The 20921-nt window shown below is 43.5% G+C and overlaps 1 protein-coding gene across 6 annotated transcripts in view; it reads left to right on the top strand.

Moving 5' to 3' along the window:
- Positions 1 to 20921, top strand: part of ZNF469 (zinc finger protein 469) — a 276095-nt gene that overhangs the window by 20423 nt on the left and 234751 nt on the right. For 3 of the 6 annotated variants that reach the window (XM_083513406.1, XM_083513409.1, XM_083513404.1), the window contains exon 2: positions 16495 to 16582. The gene's annotated coding sequence lies outside the window, so the exon portion shown is untranslated. Of the gene's footprint in view, positions 1 to 1308; positions 1328 to 12593; positions 13162 to 14013; positions 14032 to 16494; positions 16583 to 20921 lie in introns of those variants that run through there. The other 3 variants (XM_083513408.1, XM_083513405.1, XM_083513407.1) reach the window with 3 other exon arrangements.

The following is a 20921-nucleotide window of genomic DNA, read 5'->3' as shown; positions in this document are numbered from 1 at the left end:
AATAAAGCGAGAGGAACGCCGCAACCCCAGAGTCGGTCACAACTGGACCTAATGGTCAGGGGTCCCGTTACCTTTACCTTTTACTGTTTACATTATTATCACATTGCTTTCTGCATTGCATTTTGCTCTGACCTCACCGTTTGCAATGCCCTTCCAACCATTTATATCCAGGATAATACTTTTGCATCTGCTAATATGAACTGTGGTCCACCCATGTTTTATATTTAAGGTGCTACAAAACCTCTTTTTTGCTTATTTTTTTCGATGTGAGTGAGAGCCTGTGCCACCACTGAAAAGGAGCAACAACCTTCCTTTGTTGTTAAATATGGCGGACAAAACAAACTGATGCCATTTTTTTTGTACAGGCTTTTGGTACTGCCATTTTTTCCATTATTTGCACTAGAAATGTTAGGGGCAATAGAAATCCAGCGTGTGTGTCCATGCCTGCCTGTACTAGTGGGGCATCTTATGATACTTTGCACATGCCCATCTTCTTCTTTGGAATTACTTCTCTTGTTCCGAGGCTGAAACTTAAGCATTCTGTAAGATAGAGCCCAGGTAAGATGGAGCCCAGGCTCAAGAGAAGCCCTGACCAGTTCCTGTTGCCTCAGTGAGTAGCAAAGGTGCTATGCAGACTGGCCCAGATGCAAAGGAAGATGCTAGGCTGCCTGTTCTTTAATAGGGGCATAGAAAAAGGGATTTTTGCATATGCCTCTGGTCTCACTCTGATTTCAGTCTCACCACCCCAATTCCATTTTTGTCACAGACACCCAGAGGCTCTCCTTTGCAGTGGCTCAGCTGATGGCAGTCCGTTGTTTCATATAACAACCATGTCCCTTAAATGTATGGTGTGTGTGTGCAGCCAAGGCTTCTCCAAAATAATCCCAGGAACTATAGTTTGTCAAGGGGGCTGGGAATTGTAACACAGTGAGGTGTAAATGGCAGTTCCAATGATTCATTTTGGGGGGATGGGAGGTGGGGAAGAAGTCTTGTGCTATTAAATGTACGGTGATCTGAGCTTAATGGCTGTTGCAACAAGAGTTCCCTTTAGATTTCCCAGTACCAGTGACATTGATCTCGGGGAATGGGCACCATTCCAATATCAGCCAGCCAGTGAGATCTGTTGCCAAAAGTACCACTTTCTCCATAACTCTGTTGCTTTGCCTCTGAGTTTGGCAGCTAGGGGAACCCAGGGACATCTCTCAGGGGCCCAGGCTTGGCCCCCTGATGCACCAGTTGCTGACAGAGCGGTGATGGCTGTGTTTTCAAAAACCGAACAAGGAGAGAAACGGCGACTCCCCTGAAAGGAGTTGGATATTGAAAACAGGTGGGGGCTTGATTATATGATCATTTCCCCATGTTTATTTTAATAGGGGATTGTCGATGATTTGTGGCCTAACAGTTTATAATAATTATCGCAATGTTTTGACAGTTTGAATTGCACACTCTCCTGTCAGTAAAATAATACAATATAAAAGTGGGAAGTAAAACACAGCAAAGATAACAGACTCCGTTTTTGTGAGTGTTATTGCAAATGCGCTTAATTGTGGCCCAAATATGGGGGGGAGGATCCAAAATATGTAGAAATCCACATATTTTGTCTTCCAGTTGTAAAGCCTGGGTTTGTTCAATACTTTCTTTCAGAATGCTAATCCCCCCCCCCAGCACCCTCGTAGAAGATTCAGTTTCTTGCATTATTTTTTCTGGTTCCTTTGATAATCTTGGATACCTGCACCCCATGGTAACAGCCATCATGAAATTGTCTTTTGGGAATTCCCGCTTGCACTATTTGACCAGTTGTGTTTGACAAGCTCATGAAAACCTTTCATTGGGGGAAAACCAGATTCTGTGCCTTTGCTTCAAGTCATCTGTATTTATTTTATGAATTATATGAAGGCCAGGGAAAATTGCAGATGCAAATGTTTGGATACTTTCTGAGAATGGTTGCTAGAATGATGACGGAGGCTTGCGTTTACAGTAACTTCTAGTTTGATATTTTTGATACAATTGCTCTGCTGGACAGGAAACCTCAAGGACCTCTGGCTGGGGATTTTTCTGGGCCCCCAAACTTGAGAACCATTTTTTTTAAAATCTGGAAATTCCAAAGATTGGACTTCTGGATGCAATGCATGTGTTCTAAGTACTGATATACGGTAAGCTCCCCTGGGCAGCACAGGTGGGGTTGGGGAGTGCGTTCTGACATGTACCTGTATTTGGAACTGAGTAGATTGTGGCATAAATTGAACTTTCTGTGAATAAGTTTTATATCCATCAATCTCTCTCTGTGTATGTATGTACCCACCCACCAATCTGCCCTTTAATCCATTTGCATCCATTTATCCACCCATCTATCCATCATACAGCACTGTTCTGGATCCTGGTAGCATGCAGTGAATCACAGAAATCATACATTGGTTACACTGACCAACAAACCAGAGATCAATTCTTCATGGCAAAATGTTTGGGCTTCTGCAAGTGCTTTGATGTACAGGATCTGCTTTTATATACATGCTTGCGCAATTTATTTATAGAATTTCTATAGCACTCCTCATCATAAGTTATCCTGGGGCAGATCACAACAATATAAAAGCTACCTAATGATAAAAGTACAATTAAAATATTCCGGCAGAAATGCACCCACCTTTCACATCTCTTCCAAATATTCAAAAACAAAACAAAACAGAGATCCACATTTTGGGTACCACAAGTAGAATTGGGTGGGGTGAGTGCCTCTGTTCTGAACTGAGCAAAATTCCAGCAGAAATCCAACCCCCAAGGAACATGCTTTGGGTCCATCAGTTAAATATTAATAATGCTTAATCCATATTTTATTGGCGTAACTGTAGCTTTGTGATGTCCTATGGAGTGAGCTCAGGAGTGATCCCAAGATAAGATATCCTGCATAAAAGGGCATGGGAAGATTAATGAAACACGTTTGCCCTGGTGAGTGAGATATCGCAGGCAGTGTCAACAATATTTATATTGTGTTTTAAATATTCTTCTTATTCCAATAGTATTTTGCTATCTCTCGGTGCTCAAGGACAGATGGAAAAGCTGATGAGAGCAATGTCAAAAATTTGAAATCTTCCCTGGCTTAATTTTATTCTTTGATCAGAAAGATTCATTCCCCCATTGCGTGGTTTTGTGTCTCTTGTTGCTTAGTCTTTGCATCTTGCAAAAGTACGGTCAGTTTCGCAAATGAGGCCTTTGCTCTTTCCAGGATTCTTAAGATACTGGAAGCAGGAGTGGCCATCACTTATATCTCTTTTAAAGAACCATGAGCTGCCATAGCAGCTGCTTGCAAAATTGTTTTCTTCTTTGCTTTTCTTTGCTTTTGCACTGGACAAATGGGCGGGGGACAGAGCACCCTAAGTAGCGGCTTCAGTGCAGCATTGTGGACGAAATAGGAATGATAATCCTCATCCATTTGTAAGAAACACTGAGGTGATATCTACACAAAAAGTTAAGGTAGCCTTTCTAGCCCAGAATCAAAATCCCAAACCCCATGTTACAAAATAACCAGCAAGCATTTGAGTTCTCCAGAATTCTTAATCTGGCTAGATTATAAACTGAGCTAGGAAGATGGTGGAGAGTTCTGGAGAGCTTGAAGCTTGCACACTATTTTGTGATATTTGGTAGAATTGTAGTTTGCAATTTGAAACAGGGCAGCCTAGCATGATGGAAATTGTGGTTTGCAGTGAACTCTGCTGAAAATGGTGTCAAGTCAGTTTCACCAAACTTTTTTTTTTTTTGTGAGGGGGTGGAAAGGCGGTCTCTGTCCATGTACATCTGGAGGATTCTCCAAAAGATTTTCATAGGGTTGCATTAAATGAACAAGCAAAACTCAGGCAAAAATGATTCTGCAACTTGATAGACTGATTTGTTCACTTTCAGCTATGAAGGGGGATTAAGAAGTAATTAGTTGCGATTTATTTAATTGCCATTTAATTAAGCCACCTTTAATTGGGCTCTCATTTAATTAACCTAAATTGCACAATGCAACACTGTGCTTCCTGTAAGATACCTGCTAATTGCATTGGCCCGGGTAGGATAAAACTCAAAACATTCCTGGCAATTAAAAACAGTGCTCATCTATGATTTGTAGCTTCTATTAAGCCAGCACTGGGCTTCTCTCCCCCCCCCCAGCTCTCCCTCTCTCTTCTCCCTACCCCCAAGATGTAAACAGTGGCAGGAAACATCTCAGCTGACACATGGGCATTCACTTGCTTTCTTTCCAAAGATCAGCTTACACAGCCTGAAAGCTGAAATGAAATACTCTGCAGCAATACTGGCGGATTGACCTTTTCCTGCTTCTCTGGATATTGTGTTTTATACCCCTTTAACACCCACACCTCCCCTCTGGCTCCTTAGCAGTGGTTTGACAGATCCTTGCGTTGGTGCAAGCCAAGCCTGGAGAGCATTGTTTTTTTTAATAAAATAAAATTGTGCTTTCCATCTCCCCATCTGCTCTCCCCATCACCCTTGACGGCCAGCCTGCCTTGTGGCGTTTGGATGTCTCCATATATGCCGAAAAGCGCAAAGCAGACAGCACACAGGTAGCAGGTTTTATGGGATCCCCTCCTCCCTGCTGGGGAAGTGTTTTGTCCCAGTTCTCAGAAAATATACATTTCATTGCTATTTAAATCACCGAGGTTGGTGAGTGAGTCTTCACAGCGAGTGCTCTTGGCTGGATATGAAGACCATAGACACGGCACTGAGCCAGTGCCTCCCTCCCCAAAGCAGGCTTGCTGCTCGTCCTGCCTGTTTTCTGAATCTGGTAAAATGAGGCTGTCAGGTCACCTGCAAGGTTTAGCAGACGGGCGCATAGAGGCACACAATGAAACATAAGGATTTCTTTCAGACCAGACTTTGGAGTTTGACTCTGTGGGTAGTGGGGACGAGGGAAGGCTCCAGCTAGATGGCTCTCTGAGATAGGAATGGCCCTTGCTACTGCACCACATCTCTGGGTGCATAGAGGGAAGAGCATTGTGTCCTCACCCACTTACCCTGCAAATGTTTTCTTGACTGCAGACCCTTTTCATTGAATCATAGAATCATAGAATCATAGAATCATAGAGTTGGAAGAGACCACAAGGGCCATCGAGTCCAACCCCCTGCCAAGCAGGAAACACCATCAGAGCACTCCTGACATATGGTTGTCAAGCCTCTGCTTAAAGACCTCCAAAGTAGGAGACTCCATCACACTCCTTGGCAGCAAATTCCACTGTTGAACAGCTCTTACTGTCAGGAAGTTCTTCCTAATGTTTAGGTGGAATCTTCTTTCTTGTAGTTTGGATCCATTGCTCCGTGTCCACTTCTCTGGAGCAGCAGAAAACAACCTTTCTCCCTCCTCTATGTGACATCCTTTTATATATTTGAACATGGCTATCATATCACCCCTTATCCTCCTCTTCTCTTTTCCTTGGTCCATAAATGAATGGAGTATAAGGAAGGGTCTGCAAGTGGGAAACTTATTGGGGAATCATAGAGCCAACCATAGACCCAACTGTTGAAAGATCCTGGCAGGGGGAAACTCTCTTGAGCGCTTTGTTGTTGTTGTTGTTAATTAACATTTTAATCCTAAACTTTTGCCAAGCACCCCAGAACTAGTACAGCCCCCCACACCGCTGTTCCATTTTATCCTCACAACAGCTGCTGTGAGGAAAATGAGCTGGGGAGAAATGGGCTGGCCCAAAATCGCCCAGTGAACTTCAGGGCTGAGTGGGGTCTGTTTGGCCTGGGTCTGTTTGGCCTGACTCTAATCTAACGTGCTAACTCAGTGTTGTCTGGTGCCCATTGGGACTGGTAGGGTGGAAAGCTAACAGTAGGTGAGGCCAGGACAGGCAGAACCAACACATTCTAGCTTAGGCCCCATTTGTCTTCTCCCTGCTGAGTTCCACAAGGGAAATTCTGAGAGTAAGGAGGAGGTAACTGACAGGCAGGGCTGCCCCCTGGACTGATTGTAAGAAGGCAGACAGGCTGGCTGAGGTCCTGCTGAGGTTGGCGGGACAATGCCCCTTTTGCCCTGATGGGCTGGCCTGCTCTACACTGACTCTTCCCAAAGGAGCCCAAAGCCTCCTGAATTCTGATACTTGAGGCATCAGAATATTGCCCATTGAGTCCTAGCCGGTGTGCTTTTTCCAGCTGGAACTCACTGGAATTCAGTTCCCGCACCTCTCCGGTGGGTGTCATTGCCATTACAAGTGTGATTTCATGGAGAGTTTCTATTTTCTAGAAAAATAGCAAGAGTCCTGGCAATTATGATTTAATTTTTGTTTTTAATGACAAAGGTCATATTTGCACGACCACTGTGTTTTTTGTTGATGTTGCGCTTGTAAAAAAGCTCTGCTTGTGGTGAAACTGTCATTGGACCAGCCTGTTGTAAGCACAGAGGCAAATATATTGGACTCCACACTTCCAAGCTACTTTAGGAAAGCGTCACAGTGGCATGAGTCAGTAATTACTCCCTAAAACACGACTATTGGAAGTGGCCCCCTACTGAGTCAGACACTTGGTCCCACTAGCTGATTATTGTTGACACTGACTGGCAGCAGCTCTCTAGGGTTTCATGCAAGCATCTCTCAGAGCCCCACCTGGAGATGCTGGGGATTGAACCTGGGACCTTCTGCATGCCAGGCATGTGCTCTGCTCCTGAGCCACAGCCTTTTCCTATCCTGTTGTTGATACAGCTGTTTTTAGTGACTGCTTTATTTGGCACTTCTGTAACCTCCCGGAACGTTCTGCTCTGGATGGTGGGTTAGGACGGGCAGCCACAGTATGTTGAGCTTGTTGCCTTTTCACATGGAAAGTTCTAGTTCCTTCCAGCTTCCTCCTTATCTTTTAGGCAACGGAAGCCAATCTCTTATTGTGACCAGGCCGCCAGTCCTCCCTGCTTCCTTTCCCACAAGCGCGAGCCCAAACCTATGCCAAGAAACAGAAAATTGTTGCCCAGCTCTTTCCTCTGCCAGGGCTTTGTCCCTCAAGTTGCTCATCCAAGAATGTCCTGCGATTTCCCAGTGGACAAATTGGCTTGGCTGCTTTGGCTGTGAATGCCTTTTGGATTTGCCAAAGGTTTGGCTTGGAGTGCCTCTTTCAGCCTTGATGTGCCATTAAGCTCACTTGGCCCGCGGGCTGCCATTTCAAACAGCAGGAGGCGTGGAGATTCTGGAGCCCTTGCTGGGTAATTTTGCCTCTACAGGATGTCTTCTTGTAGACATCCAAGATGCAGAGGTGGAACTGCAAGCCAGCAATCCTCACCGTAACTCTTTTGTGTTTGAGCAGAGGGTGGAAAAGGAGAGCTTCATTGCATAAGTGCATCTAAACAAAAACAGGTGATGAGTATTAATAAATATAAATCTTTTATTCTTTGGTATGTTATTACATAATCGGTCGTGTGTCAGAGCAGGAGCCAAAAATAAAGAGTTCCAAATAACACTTAAATAAGGAGATATTCTGCTGTCCAGAGTTAAAGTAAACACAAAGGGCTGGAGCTAACTGAACCTTACTCAGAGTAAACCCACTGAAATAAATGGACTTAAGACTAGTTGCCTCCATGAAATTCAGTGGGTTTATTCTGAACAAACCAGTGGGTTGGATCCTAGTAGAATCACAGAACAGTAGAGTTGGAAGGGCCCTTGAGGGTCATCTATTCCAACCCCCTGCAATGCAGAAATATGCAGCTGCTCCATATGGTGATTGAACCTGCAACCTTGCCATTATCAGCACCATGCTCTAACCAACTGAGCTATTATTCTTAGCGATACACTGATTTCACTGGGCCTATTTTAAACATACCAAGGCCCCATTTTTTTGGGGGGGGGGCATTGAATTACAAGAGGATCTGTCCTGGAGTGTCAACACAAGGGGGCTTGTGAAGAAGGCGCAGCAGAGACTGTACTTTTTGAGAATACTAAGGAAAAACCATCTTCCGCAGAAACTGCTGCTTGCCTTCTATCACTGTGCCATTGAGAGCGTGCTCACTTATGGCTTATGTGTGTGGTACGGAAGCTGTACTACCCAGGATGGATGGGGTTGTGCAGGGTTGTTAAGGCAGCAGAGAGCATTGTTGGCTGCCCACTCTCCACCTTAGAGCAGATTTATGCCACAAGGTGCCATAGGAAGGCACTGGACATAGTAAAAGATCCATCGCATCCTGGTCACTGTCTCTTCGAGCTCTTGCCGTCGGGACGGAGATACAGGACGATGAAGACAAGAACGAGCCGTCTTAAGAACAGCTTCTTCTCCAGAGCGATCTCGGCCCTGAATGGGAAGCCCGGACTTTGAAAGTCATCTAATCTCCCTTGCTGTATTATACTGTATTGTTTAATTAGTGTTTTTATGGAGCAGTCAAGTAATTTTGTTGTCCCCAAAGGGGGCAATGACAATAAAGATATTATTATTATTATTATTATTATTATTATTATTATTATTATTTGCACTACACATTTAAAGCAGTATTATTGCAATTTAACAGTCATGGCTTCTCCCAAAGAATCCTGGGAACTATAGTTTGTTAAGGTGCTGGGAGTTGTCAAGAGACCCCGTATTCCGTTCCCAGAGCTACAGTTCCCAGAGTTCCCTGGGAAGGGAGACTGATCGTTAAACCACTCTGGGAACTGCAGCTGGGGAGGGGATGTGGGGTCTCCTAACAACTCTCAGTGCTCCTAATGAATTCCAGTTCCCAGGATTCTTTGGGAGAAGCCATGACAGTTAATTTGCAAGTTTTTAAAGTGGCACGATACTGCTTTTAATGTATAGTGCAGACAGGGCCTGAGGCTGGATTCCATGCATCACATCCAATCCCCTCCTTCCACAACTTGCCTAATGAGAAGGGCAGCTACCCAAATGCCTTGGACAGTGATCATGACTGGTCTGTAGACCAGGGTAGAGGACCTGCAGCCCCCCCAGATGCTGTTGGCTCCTAAGACCCCCAGTCATCATGGCCAATAGTCAGTTATGTAACACTGCCTCATGGGACATGATTCATAAATGAAATGATAAGAATAAGAATGATGAGGATGTCTGTATCAGTGAACAGGACCGCCTTGGGCACACACTGGCACCAGCATCGGATGGGAATGCTCCTGCTCTCGCCTCTTTTCTTGTAGTGCCATCTTTACAGTTGTCCTCCCTGGATGGTGCACTTTGCATCCCTCTCCCTGCTGTTTCTTCTTCTTCTTCTTCTTCTTCTTCTTCTTCTTCTTCTTCTTCTTCTTCTTCTTCTTCTTCTTCTTCTTCTTCTGTGTGGGTTTTTCACACACTGCATTCCTTGAGTTTGTGGTCTGTGTATTCAAAGAGTTGAGATCTTGTACCTGGCAGCAGCTCTGTGTGCTCAAAAGTGCTAATTTTTATGGCTGCTGATTTACGGCTCTATGAAATTGGCTTTTCGTCTTGGAAAAATAATGCATATGTGGTGTGGATCCCGGGATTAGCGCCGCTCGCTTTCCATCACCCGCTCCAGCATTCCGAAAGATCCACTCTGGAGGGGTGTCATCACAGCTGCTTCCTTCGCAACTGTCTGAAAAAAAGGAAAAGAAACACCCCCCCCCCAAAAAAAAACATTGTGCTGGGAAAGCAAGACTTTTCACAGATTCCAATTCTTTTGTTTCATCTCCGAAGTCAGAATCGTTATTCTCAGTATGCTGTGAGTGAACTTGCTGTTAGGAGCTGCACTCCGCATGTGTGTTTTAAATATATATTTTTAATATCACAACTTTAATAGTACAAAACAATCCCCTCCTCATCTTGTAGAGGGATACAAGGAGTGTCTAAAGTAAAACAAAAACAAAAAAACACCAAAATCATTAATCTTGTCAGTACATCCCATCAGAAAGTGTAACAATTAAAGACCACCATGTTCATAGCAGCCAGAAAGCTTTGTTTGCTGCTGGAATATGTCTCTGTTTCACTTTTGGTTGCACAAATCTCAAAAGAGCACTAATATGCTAATTAGACTCCTCATATTTTGTTCCTTTAGCCAAACGTAGGTTATTTGTTAATTCCTTCATCAAAGCAACTCATCAAGTCATCTTATACCAATTAGCTATTTTAGTGCCATTTAGGTGCTTCCTTCCAATATTGAGCAACAAACTAGCTGGGCAGCTGCAAGAATATAACCAACTAGAGGTTTGAAATGGTAAACCCTGTTGTTGCTCTGAAAAACGCTTAATCTGGAGATTACAATAGTTGCTGTCCAGTCATTTTAGTAATTTTTGCAAAGACCACAGTCCAAAACACCCAACACTTTTGATGAGTCTGTCACATATAGGAGATGCTCCTTTTAAGAGATGTAACACTGGAAAAGGGCTGTCAACTTCAGCATTTTAAGGCTGAAACTGATAATCAGTTTCATTGGGCAGTTTTGTCTTGACACTATAGCTTTGGGAGAGCTATAAACCTCTTTAATACCTTTTTGCTGTTGCTTTATTTCCACCTTTCTTCTTCTGTTCTTGAACAATTTGGGGTATGTGTGTGTCTACTGAACTTTCTCCTTCCTAGAGCGTCCCTAGCCAATCAGAGATCACTTAGCGAATGGGAGAATGTCATGCTGTGATGTAGCTCATCAGATTTGGCTAAGTGAGGACATTCCTGATAGCAAAGGTGACTGAGAATGAATCTTCACCTGGGTGATTCCAGCCAATCACATCACCAATCCCTCACCCCATCTCACGTGGCAAATGTTATGGCTACCAGTAGTTTTTGTAAAAGATTTTCCCATTTGACTTAACTTCCCCCCCTCCACATTTTTTTTCTGAGAAGCACAGTTGAGGGAGAGGCTAGATAAAAGTTTAGAGCTTCTTGTTTCTGACATTATTCAGTTCTTGGAAAGTGAAAAATATCCCAGGAAAGTGCCTTTTTCCAGGGGGCTGTTTTGGCAGGAAGGCTTTGTTCTGCAGTTAAAAGGTACTTACAGTAACTTACTGTGTGGGGAGGAGGAGGAGGAGGAGGAGAGAACCCCTCCGTGCAATATGTAGAAAGAAATGCAAAGTGACAAATGATGTCAAAGGTTCCCTCTCACCAGCACGTGGCTTAATTTTGTGTGTGTCTACAGATGTGTCCAATTTAGTTTCACAAGCCTCTTTTGGGGAATCCAGATGGCCTTTGAACAGGGTGACTACAGGCCTTATCCAGCCAGGGAGACGTGTCTGGACAGGTGCCTGGATGCAAAATATCCGTTTTAAAATTCAGAGAGTTTTGTGACCAGCTCTTTCAACTTTTCACTGCATTATCTATTGTCTACTGCTCAATTGAAAAGTGCAGTTCTGTATATCCCTCTCTACTTGTTCACTCCCTCTGGAACCTCAATACCGTGGTACCTCAGGTTACATACGCTTCAGGTTACATACGCTTCAGGTTACACACTCCGCTAACCTAGAAATAGTGCTTCAGGATAAGAACAGAAATCAGGCTCCAGCGGCGTGGCGGCAGCAGGAGGCCCCATTAGCTAAAGTGGTGCTTCAGGTTAAGAACAGTTTCAGGTTAAGAACAGACCTCCGGAACAAATTAAGTACTTAACCCGAGGTACCACTGTAGTGGTGTGTTTTTGGAGGGGGGAGATATAGCTGAATGTTAGATTCCAGGTTCAGTCTTCAGCATCTTCAGACAGGACTGGGAAAGACACCTTCCTCTCACCTGAAACCCCAGACAGCCACTGCCAGTCAGTGTAGACGATACTGAGCCTATGCAGTATAGAGCAATAAAATGTCTCAGCTTGAAGCAGCTTCCAGTGTTCCTATGAAATGTTCCTCACACAAGCTGCTGTTGAAATCCGAACAACTGCATCTAAATGGTTTAACCTCAAGGTTTTGCTTAAATGCTCTGCTCTTACGCTTTCCTTTAAAACCCTGTTCAAATGTCAGCCTTGCAGCTGTGAAGTCTCCACGGGTAGCCAGTTCTCGTGCTTTGCCTACAGTGAGGGGTAAATCCTCTATTTTTGTTTTGTGAGTGAAAGATCTACTGTTTTTCCATTGTCCTCTTCCAGGAGGGTCTTCTTATCCGAACGACACTAAAGGTGTCTGCAAATATTTTCTCTCCTCTCCAAGGGGGCTCTCTTTATCACTTCCTGATCCTGGTAGGTGGATTTGGTAAAGCTCTTACTGTTTATGGCTGCCACATGTTAACAGTGCACTCCTTTAGTCCCCCTTCTGATGTCCTTCTGAGGAATGGATTTTCTTCTTACTCTTCTCAAAAAGGACAACAGCCCACTTAAAATTAAGCAGCTATTATTGCAGCATTCTTTTATGAACTGCTCTTTCAGTTTCTTAACTCACCATTGGGTTGCAAAGATGTGACTCACAGCCCTTCACCCATGAATTGCCCACATGAGACTCTCTGCCTTCAAATATATTTTGGGAGCATCTGTTGGCCCAGAATGTGGCTGCCAGGATGTCAGCTGGAGCTGGCGGATTAGAGGAATGCAACACCAGGAATTTAGGACGATGCCTTATACCAAGTCAGACCTTTGGCTCACTTAGCTCAGTGTTTTCTACACTGACTGGCAGCAGGTATTCAGGACTTCAGGCTAGGGAGGTTTTCCAGCTCCACCTAGAGATACCAGGGTTGGAACTTTTTTTTGGAATGTTGGTTGGAATGTTTTTAAATGTCTCCTGAAAGTCAATAACGAGCAAGACAGACACACCCAACCAGTGGGTGCATTTCACAAATGGGGAGTCAGCACTGAGAAGGCCACCAAACCAGCCAGCAGCCAGAGGGCACACCTTTAATAACCCTTAAGTGGCCTGGGATCAGCTGATGTCCTCCTGTACTAATCATGTGGTATACCTCTGGGATCTTCCCATGATCCCCTCCTGCCATTGGAAGTGCAGTTGGTGCAGGGAAAAGATAGTGTTGTGGGTCCTGGGGCTGCTCCAGGTTTTGTTTTATATCCGACAGCTGCTTGGCTAGACCTGGCATGGACTTCTGGGGGCTGCTCTAGGCCTTGTGTTGCCTCTGGAGGCTGCCAGGCCTGGCACGGCCTTCCCAGGGCCACTTAGGCTCACTTCGTCTGGAGACACATTGCCTCATGAGCAGGAAGCCAAAGATAGCAGGGATAAGGAGGGGGAAGGGGGGAGAGCAGAAGGGCCAGGGAGGGGGAGAGCAACGGAGTTGTGGGATGGTTGGGGGGGGGGGATGCCCTGAATTTCCCTCACAAAATGTTGAAGGGTATGTCATTCTCATTTTTAATTGCAATTATTAAATATTTCAATACACCTTTTACACTGTTACTACTATTCATTGTTAAAGCCCTCTGAGAATTGCCACTCTGTGAGGGGAATAAGGGCCTCTTAACATAGGGTTGTCGTATTTTAAAAAGTAAAAACCAGGACACCCCAAAATTGATGAGCTTTTTGTAGACAACCCCAAGTTGTTAGGCCAAAAAACATGACTGACTTGCCTAAGATCCAGGACAAAGTGCCACCTTTTGGAAATCCCCCCCCCCCAAACGTCAATTCTGCCTTCAAAATCCTGGTAATGTCTGGGAAAATCTGAACGTATTGCAGCTGTATCCTAACAGTGCTTGACCCCCTTAACCAACTACAGGGGGAAGCCATGGCTATTTAAAATGGTTCCACAGTGCTTAAAATGTGTGGTGTGAATGTGGATTCTCTCACTCTCACTCTCTCTCTCTGTACATAGATAAAGATATTCTCAACCAAGAGTCACCATTTTTGCTGTAAAAGCTTTCCAGCCTCAGGAAATGTGGCTTTGATTGTGACAGTCCTCACTCACTGGCACCTCTTTCCCCCCCCCTCTTCAGCTGCCTGAGGCAGCCATTTTGTGCTGGCAGCCATGACATTTTTATGCTACCTATCAATGACCATTTTGATATGCGGTTTTATTTTGATGCATTTGTTTTACGCTTTGGAGACAGTAGGATAGCTAAGATAAAAACATCATAAATAGAGCCATTAGTCAAAGACCTAGTGTGGTGTAGTGGTTCGAGTGCTGAACTAGGACCTGGGGGACCAGGGTTGAATCCCCACAGCCATGAAGCTCACTGGGGCCAGTCACTGCCTCTTATCCACCTCACAGGTTTGTTGTGGGGATGGGAACTATGTGCACCACCTTGAGCTCTGTCCTTGAGCTCTTTGGAGGAGAGCTAGAATATACATGTAGACATATTCAATTATTCTTTTTATTGCACTTTGTATACAAGGAAACATTTTGGATAGCCACAGGCAGCCTTTCTGGCCCGCACCCTGCCCCACACCCACTCAGAGCAAACACTGAGCAGGCATTCAGTGCTTCTTGCCCTATGCAATTGTACTCTGCAAACAAATTATTCTGTGACATTAGCTTGATATTCTCAAATCCAGTAAGTGTTGAGTGAAAGCTGAATCGGCATAGGAAGCAGGTAAAATGATTATATTGTGGAGCTAATGCTCGGCCTATTTAACGTCTTGTTTTCAAAAGGAGATGGCTGCCATGTTGATTATCGGAAAGACTCACTCTAATGGAGTCTGTGCAATAAAAGGAAAAATAAGATGAAAACCAGGCGGGATTCAGTACATGTGATTGAATCCTGGCCTTTTTGTGATTAGAGTTCCTTTGTTGCTGATGAAGCAGGATTGGTGAATAGCCAACCCTGATGGAGGAACCAGCTAAGGTATCATTAGGCACTTCATTCAGTCCAAGCTCAGCCTTCCCTCCTTTCAAGAGGGAAGAGAGCATCCTCTTTGTTGATGAGCACAATTTGAACATTTGATACTTTAAACTAACTTTTCTTTGCTGATGAGTTATTTATACCAGAGCAAAATCAATGGAAAGGGAGGGTCCCTGCTGTGGTGCAGTGCCAAGATTGCGGTGGGGGGGGGGCTGAAGTTCAAGTTAGGTTTTACTCATTTCTTAATTTCAAGCATTTGGTATTGTAGCAGTGGAGTTTCCCCCATTGTTTGTAAGTGGACCCACACCCTGAGTTTCTCATTATTTGGGTTTGGGATTCATTAGCTAATAGCACCATGATTGCAATCTCAGAGCCTCTGGAAAAAAATACTTGGGAACAGAAAGAAATGAATCATTTAAAATAAAAAGAATAAATCTAGATACAAATAGCAAAAGAGCAGGGTCAAACCACTTGGAATCAGATGTGGATGTTTAATTATCCACTTTTGCATGGCAAATTGTTCTGTTGCTCAGTTGTTTAATGAACCTGCTGAAGACTGCCTACTCTTCATTATTTTATGTCTCTTTTTCTCTTGGGGGGACAAAAAACCAAACACTTCCAGATATATAATCTCAAGAAATTTCAAAGCAGTTTAGAACAAATATATAGAATCATAGAGCTGGAAGTGACCCTGAGGATCATCTGGTCCAAATCTCTGCAAGGCAGGAATATGCAGCTAGCTGTACCGTATGGGGATCAAACATGCAACCTTGGCGTTATCTGCACCTACACTTGTAACCCGCTTTGAGGTGTTGTTGCTGCTGCTGCTGTTAATCAAATTGTATAAATTTTATTAAATAAGACAAACAAATTAATAAAACAGCATTATTCCTTCAAAAAAACTCTCTAATACAATAAAAGTAGTAGCTAAGCAGTAAATAGCATATATAAAATATTGTGTTTAATATATGCTTCTTATTGTGCCCTTCCCTGAAATCCCAATATAAGAAGTGACCAAGAAATTTAAATATACTGTATAACGCTCACAGGAAAAGCATAAAATGCACATCAGGTTATGCACTTTAAAAGCCTGAGCAATTTCGCCATCAAGGTGTGGTTGGCTTCACCTGTGCTGCTCTACCCTCCGGCCCTTGAAGCCTTCAGAAGGGAGTTGTTTAATGGATACTTTGACTTGGTCTGTTGGTAAGCTGTATGCTTACTTAAACGTTTATGTGGGTTAAATGAACTGTTTGTTGTTGATTTTTAGTTTTCCCCCAGGATTATGTTCCTGTGATATTATATGTCTTAGTATGTATTGTTATTGTATTACTGGAATAGATACTAGATACTAGAAACTGCTTCTGGGTTTTGTTTGTAGGGCAGCAGATTGTACTATAAGTACAGTAGAAAGCTAAGGGATTTCAGCAAATGAGGGGAGAAGTTCTGCAACTGAGAGGTGCAGTTTGGTCCCAGTACATTTTGAACTGTGGTGGTTTCTTTACAATGGGGAAACCTCTTTTTCCTTTCTTTGCTTTGGTGTGTGGGTTTATCATCACTTTATAATAATACAATCACAGCATAATAATAAGCATTTCAGAAAATCATCTAATGCATTCTTCTTCGTACTCAAAATTTTCAGAAATATAATACATGAGTTATATTTTTCTGAAAATATAGATTCCAAAAACCAATTCTAGCAATAAATTCCATCTTACAGCTCAGTGATGGGTATAATTTTCTGATTTTGGAGGGGGGGGGTGTAACATTCATTTTGAAGATAAATATTGGTAGCTATTCAGAGATTCCCTCCCCCATGTTTAATGCTTTTTAAAAATTGTATTCACACAGAAGTCCTTCTATACATGTATTTTGTTTTATTTTTTCTATTTAAGGTTGGTTCTGGAAGCAGCAGGGATGATTCCTTCTCAACAAAACCACTTCAAGAATCCTGAACTAGGCATGCCCTCATTATGAGGAAAAGTAAGCCACATTTTTCTCTCTCTTACCTGTGCTATACGGAAGGGAATATACTCTTCCTTACTCTCACATAATTATGTATACCGAGGTGAAACCTCTAAAAGCTTTCAATTTTCTGCTTTCCCTCTTGCCCTTGGATGAGTAAAATCTTGTTTGTTTTATTTTATTTTTATTAAATATTTTATTAAGGATTTTCTTGTTTTACAGAAGTAAGTGTAATGCCTTGTATATATATTTTTTCCATGTAACATTTTTACAAATCCGTTTCATTTGTTGAGGCATTAGGAGAAGAAGAAAAAAGAAAAGAAAAAAGAAGGGGTGGTGGAGGGAGGGAGGATGGATGGGGGTGGGGTCGGGTGGCGGTGTTTCTATTATGTTTAATGTATGTAGAGTTTAGTGTCAGCGTTGCTTGTGTTGTTCACTTGTGTTCCTTTGGTGGTGAGAGAGGTTGGGGTTGGCCTAGGGTGTGATTGTTTGCTTGTGATTGGCTGTGGTGATCTTTGTTTTTATGTGTGAGTGAGGTGGTCCGCAATCAAAAAACAATGGGAGAATGACATAGGCTATGAGATTAACCCCACTCAATGGACCAGAATGTGGTCTAAACCCCCCTTTAAATCCATATCAACAAAAAGAAAAGAACTCACACTGAAACTCACCTACAGGTGGTACCTAACACCAAGGAATCTTGTTTGTTTTAAAAGAATTGTGTAAAACAACCTGGCTTTTAGTTTTTCTCAGTTGATCTAATCTTGGTGCCTGAATGCCGTTGTACCTAAGCGGAAGGAAAGTTCTCAGTGATGCTGTTATTAAGCTGAAGGGAAAACATTATTTCCACAGGATTGCAAATGTTACATGCACCTCATTCTCTCAGCAGTTAGGAAACAAAGGGGGCTTGGTGCATCCCTTGGCTTTGCTTTTGTTGGAAGGAAGGTCGCTAGAAGCTTGTCTTTGTGATGTGTGGTTTTATTTGCTCTTATATACAGGCAGAACGTAAGAGAGACGGTTCATGCCCCCCCCCCCCGTTCCGTATCAATAGTATTAACACTCCCCAGCAGATCTTGGCTTCCCCCCAGTCAATTAGGCATAGCTTTGGGTTCTCACAGAGAACAAAATCCAACCCTCATTGTGCTTTCTAGCCCCCACTGACAAAACTGTGTGGTCAGTTCCACTTTTCTCTTACAGTCACTGACTTTTGCAGCCAGAGGAGAGGAGAGGACTTCTCCTCTGCAACTTACCTTCTAGAAATCTCTCCAGCTATTTAGTTCCTACACAACACTTTTGCCCAAGCTTAGCATAACAAAGCCAACATTTAGCAAACTTGGCTAGGTCCATTAACATAACAAAGTGTCTGTTTTGACCTTCTTTAGCAGTTTCTATTACTTTACAGAAATCCCATCTTACAGATATACAGTTTCAGGTTTGGAGGGAACCCCAAAGATGACATCTAGAGGAAGCATTAGCAGGACCATCCTATAAAAGCATAAAAACCAATGGCCTATCTAGTCCAGCATCCTGTTCTCACAGTGACCAGCCAGGTGCCTATAGGAAACCTGCAAGCAGGACCTGAACACAAGAGTGCTCTCCTCTCCTGCGGTTTTCAGCAACTGATATTCAGAAGCATTGATGCTTCCAATAGTAGAGGGCAGGGAACATAGCTGTGGTAGCTAGTAGCTATTGAAAGCAATGCCATCCAGGAATTTATCTGATCCTCTTTTAAAGCTGTCAGAGTTGGTGGCCATCACTGCCTCCTAAGGGATCCAGTTTCATAGTTTAACGATGCGCCACATGAAGTACTTCCTTTTATCTGTCCCAAACTTTCCATCATTCAGCTTCATTGCATGTCCACCACTTCTAGTATATCATGAGAGAGGGATGCATTTTCCATAAGCCTGAATGATTTTTGCTGGATCCACACATGCAATTAAAAATTGTTCATGTGCAACAAGTCATGCAAGCTGGAGCAGATCACATGAGCTTCTGATTCTGCACCATTTTCTGAATGGCTTGGAATCTGATCTATGGCTTGATGGGATGGGAAGCTGCTGGATGCGGTTTTGAAGGAAGAGCAGCGTGGCAGCAACTTATAAATTCATTGCAATGTGCCCTACCGAGAGAGAGAGAGAGAGAGAGAGAGACAGAGAGAGACAGAGAGAGAGAGAGGAACATCTGTTGCAGGCATACCATCATTTTTCACTACAAGCCTGTAATGTTTCATGGCTTCCCCCTTGAGGATGGACTCGTGACTTCTCAGAGCTCCATTCATTTCCCAGCTGCTCTCTATCCTCACACACTGAACATGTGTAAGAAGAAAAAGCCTCCCCTTCCCCCTCTAAGAGATCCTGAATTTCTGACATGCTTGCGATGCTTTCTCAGCCCTTGGAATCCCAGCCTCTGGTCCATCCCTGCTTGCATTAATGGCCCACAGCTGCATCACATTCACAAGTGACCGCAACACTCCTGGGAGAAGGGAGAGGTTTTGGCTATGCCACCGATGGAGGCTCAAGTGTTCCCCTTGCTTATGTGAGATGCGCCATGTCCCTGGCTGGCTGTTTATGGCCCTGGATGTTATTTACAACTTGGAGAGGCAAAATTATTCTTTGAGAAAGGAGCCAACATTTTAAAAGTGTCTTGAGTGAAGCCACTTCCCTGGAGAGGGGGAGAGAGAGCCAGCACACGACGTGTTTGTCACAGTCTCCCATCCTTGGGTGAAACCAAAGCGACACAAAGGCCTCATATTGGCACCAAGACAGTGGTTGAATTGTTTCCAAATAGTACTCACTGTTTGTTTCATCGTTGTTTGTGTTTATTATCTAGCTCGCTCCGGAAGCTTTCAGTGGCAGAAATAATTGTGAAAGGTGGAATTAATGTGCATGGCGAGGTTAGGGTGCCAGAGAGACAACTGGCATTTGACCCCCACTCAGAGTATATAGATTAAAAAGGCCTGCACTGATCCATGGATCAGTGAGATTAGATGGTTAAAAATGAAAATCTTGTTGACTTAGCTGAAATCTTTAGAATCTGTCAATCGTCTGTTTCATCAGTGTCCTTTGTGAGGTTGATGGGCAAAATGCTGTTTTTAAAACAATTTTCCTTCTTTGTTTGCTTTCTCTCAAATCACTAAATCTTACTTAATTATTTTGGGACTTGCAAGAAATGGATGGTGGCACTTGCCCTTTCCTTGGCAACCCAGTGTGACTTTGGAAGACAGAACTGTTGCATTCTTCTGAGGATGCTTGTTTTTGCATGGTTTTTGGTGTGTGTGTGTTCACGCTCATGCACATGAACCAGAGGTGCCATGTTCAGTTCCACTTCCAATAATACCAGTGTTGGATCAGTGCCTCAGTCCATAGACACCCGTAGCTGCCTGCCTGCACATGCACTCAAGGGAAGACAGGATAGACATTTAATAAATAGTTAGAGGAGGATCTGCACCTGTGGAACAGTTGTCTGGCACTGGATCAACAGATGCCCAAGAGACAAGACTTTTAGAAAGGGTTCCAAGGGCGGGAGGGAAAATCTGTCAGTTTGAGTGTCTCTCAGTTTCTCATTGTCCCAATCTTAAATTCAGTTCTCCACATTTCCACGGAAAATCGTGATTATTATTATTTTTAAAAAACCTCTTGAAACTTTCCCAGCATTTAAGTAATAATTAAGGGAAAAAAACAAATGCACCAAGCAACATCAGCAGGAAAATATAGTAGCAAGGAGCCATACACAACACACACACACAGTAAGGGGGGGGGGGAGAAGACTGAGCAGCCAAAGGATCTGATCCATATCAGATTCTGTTGCTCTGATGAGGTGAGAGCCCAGGTGGAAGGCAAAGCTGTGAGTTGGAGTTGACCTGAAGCCAAAGGACACCCAAAAATACCGAAGGTGGTAGTCCAGAGACCAGTGGCTAGGTTTCAGAACCATGGCTAGTGATCCTGCAGCAAAGGCAAGAAGTTTGGGACACAATCCTCCCTTGTTCGAGCACCCAGTTTATAAAGTCGCACAATTTGTTTGTCGGCAAATTGCGTGTCAGTTTGTGGGTACCAACCACAAAGCCCAATCTGGGGTTGGATTTGGCCACGTAAAAGTGTCCTGGGCACTTAGCCACGTGTGGTGTGGAAATGGCATCTCAGCCGCCAATTAATATCACCCTGTACTTCCATCATTGGTTGGAAATCATTTATATCCATCTGTTCCTGCGTTTGGTCTTGGAAGAAAGAGAATAATATAAAATATATAATTCTGTGGGCCTCCCCCCCCCCCGCCCGGCCCCAGCCATTAAATGTAAACAGATGTTTGAGACATCCTTATGATATATACACATGGTGGAATAACAACTCTGTGGTAATCA

Source organism: Podarcis liolepis (assembly GCF_965112155.1).
Source record: "Podarcis liolepis genome assembly, chromosome: 7".
NCBI classification, from domain to species: Eukaryota; Metazoa; Chordata; class Lepidosauria; order Squamata; family Lacertidae; genus Podarcis; species Podarcis liolepis.
The sequence above is the reverse complement of the archived record's forward strand: the minus strand, read 5'-3'. Positions and strand labels throughout refer to the sequence as shown.